We start from the raw sequence: 6,000 nt of genomic DNA on the forward strand, positions 1-6,000 counted from the left end.
ACGACGGGTTTTCAATATATTATTATTAGACCCATGACCCATGATTCAAGACATCCCCATTTCTAAACAAGAAAATCTATGCGTAAACAATAGGCAACCTTGCATAGCTAATTTTCCTTGCCCCAAGAGCTGTGGGGGACATGTCATAGACATCGTTATCAAACCTTTGACAGTTTTGGACAAAATGCCTTTCTCAAAATTTTGATCGAATGTATTAGAAAAGGAGGCAGTTAAAAGGGCGTGTGGCCGGGGCTGGTTGCCCTTCAACTACTTTTGACTCTTAAAAATGGAACTAGAACATACAATTTCCAATCGAATGAGCCCCCTCCGAATTTTCTACGCCAACTCCTTCTATATGAAACAGCCTCGGGCAAAAAAATACTCGTAATACATTGAACATATAACAGCTCTTTAATTGTATGTTTTGTTCTGTTTTTTAATTTTACTACTGATGACGGTCACTGCATGTGACCGAAATATCTGGTATTTTTGTGAATTTCTATAACTGTTATCATCATCACTGTCTATTAAAAGGATTTCATCCCTATTTGAACTTTTATTTAAAATCGGCTTGACAAACAAAAGGTGTTTTAGGACCTTAACTTTTAGGGGGTCTTTGTCCCCGGGCAATTATTTTGTATATTAGGGTCTACTTGACTGAGAACTTACGGTCTTGTTTCAAGCCGTTCAGATTTTTTTTTTTTTTCAACTGAACCTGAGTTTTTTTAAGTTCCAAACAGTTCAGAAATAGAGTTTGTGGCCCAATTTTTCCTATTCTGTCTAATCTACCCGTAAACAGTTGGCAATTCGCATGATTTACGACCCTTATCCTAAGGGCCGGGATGGCCATATTGTTCTTAGAGGCGTATTTACTGAACCCCTCAGCTTTTTCGTGAGAGATGGTTATCTCAAAATTTCCACCGAACATCTTGGGAGGTCAGGAGGCCGGTGGCAAAAAAGGCACGGGAGGAGTTGATTAGCCTCCAATCACTATCGTCCCTTATAACGAAGCTACAACTTTCAGTTTCCAATCAAATCAGCCCCCTTCCGAGTTTCTACAAGCACCCCTTCCAATAAAAAGTGGTCAGGGGCAAAAATAAAAAATAATCATTGAAGGTACATGGTTCTTTACTAATAAAATCGTGCTTTATTTCCAGTAAATTGTGGTTTGTACTACTTTATTCTATACAACGATTTCCAATGAATAATTGGAATTGACAAAAGTACGAAAATCGATGTCCCGATTGATTCAAATCTTTGCACAGGGGGAATCCCCCAGATAGGTCCAGTGGAACTCGCCCTAGATAATATGGAAAAACATAATCCTTAAAATTCAGGTTCCCTATCCATTAACCTTCTCATTCTCTCTCCTGAAACTTTGGTTGGGTAAACAAATCAGTGTGATTCACAAGAAATGAAATGCCTATTATTACTAAATATATAAATATATGCATATATATGGGATAGGAAAAGCTCAGTAAGGGGAAATTGACATCCCCCACATAAAGATTGCAAAAGTCACCATCCATACAGTGCTTAGTAATTTAATGAAACAACTATCAGCAATGATCATGTTATTGGGATTAAGGTAAAACATAGTCAGATTGACAAAAACTCAAACCCACCTGAGGAACTTTGACTAATACTGAGTATATAAATTATTTTCCCCTAGAAAATGAAGGTTCATCAGATAAGTCAAAGACTTTCATATGGAAATCAGTGAGTCCCATTATTTTGTTCTTGAGTCAAAAGGCCAGTGCTTCAAGATATACATATTAAATGTTCAAAGTGTTTGAAGACAGGTGCGTTAGAATTTGGCTTCCTGGTAAAATATAATGCATCTGAAATACAGTAGCCATCTACAGTGGGTGACAATCATCTTTCATTTCAACTAATAAAGTAAACAAATATGTTAAAACCTTTGTTTGAATTCATGATCTAGACAAATATTTAAATGGTCAGACGTGTCTTGGCAGTGAGATGCTTTCTCCCAAAATATTTTGCATATTCTAAAAGCTTCAGCATTTTCTATTCAATGCTCCTTATTTGATACCTGGTATCCATATATTTCTATTTTTCATCACATATTATAATTCCACGTGGAGAGCCATGTTCATACATGTACCCAGATTTTAAAATGTGGCAAAAAAGACTATTTGATAAGGGAGTGCGCGCTGATTTTGAAGAACGGTTACAACTGGAAAATGACAAATATCTAGTTCACTGGTGATCCACCACTACTATCTTAATATAGACTATTTGTGATGTCTTCTATAGATGATATTGGACCATAGCAGTGCCTTTGTTTCCAAAATATAGTTGGAAAACCTTAGAACAATGATTGGTTTAAAGAGAAATATAAAAATTTCAACTGTATCTGCTGAATAAACATTATCTGTTGATACCACAGAGAAACTCAAAATGATAGGTAATTCAGCAAATATATGCACAAGGAGTAACATATCACCAATTCAAGAAAAACACAACAGATTCCTCAATCTTATTTTTCAGAAGAGATTTTTGAGTTATGGCAATATACCTCAGCTTCTCTATATTTTTATGGAATAGTATACCATTTAATGAATTGGTTATTTACTTCATGCAACAAAGATAATTAGAAAAGCAAATAGGGGGTTTTATAAGGTGCACAGACTTTAAATTACACCGGAATATTCTGGACACTTGTGATTTGAACGTGTTGAGTGTTATTTGTTGTCTATACAGCCAATATATATATATATATATATATATATATATATATATATATATATATATATATATATATATATATATATATATATATATATATATATATATATATATATATATATATATATATATATATATATATATATATATATATATATATATATATATATATATATATATATATATATATATATATACAATAATAACCAAAAGAAAGATTAATAGGCTCTGTAAATAGGGTTTTCCTGTCAAGCAACCATTATTTTTAAAAAACATAATATTTTATGAACTGAATCCAAAATTTGCTGCAGTAAGAAAACTGGCCCAAGCTCCTGTTTCCATCCCATCACTACTTGTCAGGTTTTAGTAATTGCTTCATGTGTACTTCTTTTAGACTGTAGACCCTGGAAAGATATTTCCTATGATCTGAGCCACACTTGAATTTTTGTTGAAGGTTAGGATAGGTCCTATTTTCATAAAATTTTTAAACTTTATAAGGAGGAAAGGAGCTACAAGGTTAACATCTTGAAGTATCTCAAAGGAGGACATCTGTTTGAAGGAGGACATTTTGTGTTTTGGAATTTCTAACAGGTCAATTAAAAAAAAATCAACCATCACATTTAATTATATAACAAAGTATGAAGTAAAAGTTAACTTTGTTAATAATAATAAGCATACTAGTTACATATGATGTCAGTGAGCATCTTAGTAATTTGATAATACATAGTAAGAAATACTAAGAACAACAAGGGTTTGGTAATGCAATTAATCAATAACAATATACAGACTTGGAAGTCAAGGAGCACATTGGTAATATACCATGGTTTATAATCATAGATAACATTTCTAAGAATACCACAACAAAAAAACTCTGTTGTAATGAACAAATTGTTATACATCTTATCTTAAAATGTACATTTTTACTACTATTCAGTTTTCTGTCAGGGAATCATAGTTTTATATTGGTTAAACACAAAAAGGAGGATCAATTCAAATTTTTTGTAAAAGGAGAGGACAGCAGCTAAAAAGGAAGAAATGTCCTCTACAAGGAGGACATCTGGCAACCCTAAGCAGTGAGGATACACATCTAAAAGTTGTTGTGTACACAAATAATACTTTCATGAAGGGATCTGCAGTCCAAATTAGGACTTGGGAAGGTGGTTACTATGCTACTATGTTCATTCCTTTCATACTTGAAGGTTTTGAACATTCTGTGAGTATGCCTGTCATAGCTTTTTAGAAAATAGTCAAAAAATGGTTCCAACATTTGGATTTGAAGCCAAACTTGAACTCTTATTCAATATTAGGCTGCAATCTTTTTTTTACATCTTACAAACCTTAAATACCTGCTCAGGCCCTCTTCTGGGTACCCTAAAAATACAACAAAAGGGTTTTGCCATCTTGGAGAAGTTGGTAAGCTGATGTAGCCTAAGTAAAAACTTTCAGACATGAATCTTAAGGAAAATTAGAGCCTGGAAAAGTGTCTTCAAGTTGTCACAGTCATCCTTTCCCTATTTCTAATGCTTTGAAGGTTATGTGAAAACTTATAGCCCTTTATTTTACTAAGGAGTAGGGGATTAGGCTATTTTTCAGTTCTAGCTTAGAGTTCCCAAGCCAAGTTTGAATTTTACTGAAAGTTATGGCTAATTTTCATAGAATCTTTCAGACTTCACAAGTAGGGACCTTATTTGAGAAGCAAATTTGTTTCTGATAATTTATTCACCTAGTTCATAAAGTCAGCAGCCAGAGAAGGAAAGGGATGGAGGTAGATACTGAAAACCGTTGACTTTAGCCTTGCAAAAAAAGCAAGGTTTAATTTAAGAATATAGTTTGCCAAAACCAAAATGGGCAACTACCTCCATTTTGGATATGAGTGCTTCCAGTGTACTTTAAAATTCAGGAATGTAACCATAGACTCTCCTAGGCCTCCAAGTTAGATTAGGCCTATGCCTAAATGTGTCATGCTTAAAGAAACCAGCTGAAGCTCAATTTATAACACTGCACATCAAGAAAAAATATTTTAGATGAAAGTTTTTAGAAGTCAGCCAAAGCCAAAGGGTAATTGTAAGGATTACAAAAGGCATGTCATATTTTTCCAATTGTTTTTATTTCTTTTGATTTTCGTTTGGATTATCTTCCAATAAAGAAAAATATCATAGGAAAAAAAACCTAACCAAATGACCAATGCAGGCTAGGGTAGCCTAGTGAGAAGGTAATACTTTAGTTTTCTGTATTTAGCCTAGCCTAAGTGACAGTTTTTCTGTTTTATAATAGTGTAGACCTATAGAAATATAATCAAAATTAGGCAACTAGGAACCTAAACATAGGCTAATGCCAAATTCCAGTTTGCCAAAAACAAAATATGGATTTAGGTCCACAAGAAAAAGTGGTCAATATCTACCAAATCATATTATTGAGTTAGGAATAAAGTGAATAGGCCTACACCATTCGATGCCTTTTTTATGATGATTACGAATATAATAATCATTTCTATCGGAAATGTATTTCAGCCCCCCCCCCCTATATAGGCTATACCTAACCCAACCACACCAACCCCGGAATTGGCCGATATAGGGGGGGGGGCTGAAATTAATTTCCGATAGAATTGCTTATTATATTCGTAATCAGCATAAAAAAAGGCATCGAATGGTGTATTCACTTTATTCCTAACTCAATAATAGGCTATGATTTGGTAGATATTGACCGAAAAAGTAGGCCTAGGCTACAGCTTGTCAGGGCCTGAACACAAGTAAGACAGAAAAATCAACAGACTAGGCTGCAAAATTCAAGCTATAACCATACTGAGAAAACCTCTTTTATGAAAACAACCTATTTAAGACATGGATAGGCCCTAAATTTTCCTCTCTGAAAAGAGAAAATCAGCACATACCTCATATTCTAAACAGCTTCTAGCATGGACCACATCCACCATTCGTTAATCACACTCAACACCAATCGAACTTATTCCAGTATAAGGAAAATAACAAAAAAAGGCTTAATTCCTCAAACTCACAATAATGGCGGAATAGGCTTATCTCTGATGTGAGCACGAATGGGGAATGCCCGCCTCTTCAGTGCCCGGCCTAAAATTCGCGTATTCCCCGCTTGGCAACTAGAAGAGAGGGAGATGCGCAACGCAGACGCTGTGGGAGGAGTTTTACGCACAGAACTTGTCACCACAGCGATAGCCCCCCATCAACTGTCATTCCTTTGGAAATAGTACGCGCTTTAATTATTGATTGGATCTAAATACCTGAATATAGGGTGTTTTTAAGGCTGACTTCCTGCCTC

General features: G+C 34.5%; 1 protein-coding gene across 2 annotated transcripts in view; it reads right to left on the reverse strand.

Moving 5' to 3' along the window:
* Positions 1-5,759, reverse strand: part of LOC148940730 (uncharacterized) — a 121,107-nt gene extending 115,348 nt beyond the window's left edge. The window contains exon 1 of one of the 2 annotated variants that reach the window (XM_089105381.1): positions 5,723-5,759. The gene's annotated coding sequence lies outside the window, so the exon portion shown is untranslated. Of the gene's footprint in view, positions 1-5,599 lie in introns of both variants that reach the window. The other variant, XM_089105380.1, reaches the window with a different exon arrangement.
* Positions 5,760-6,000: the final 241 nt, after the last annotated feature.

Source organism: Artemia sp. Qi Xiang Cuo, chromosome 19 (genome assembly GCF_049724085.1).
Source record: "Artemia sp. Qi Xiang Cuo chromosome 19, ASM4972408v1, whole genome shotgun sequence".
Classification (NCBI taxonomy): Eukaryota; Metazoa; Arthropoda; class Branchiopoda; order Anostraca; family Artemiidae; genus Artemia; species Artemia sp. Qi Xiang Cuo.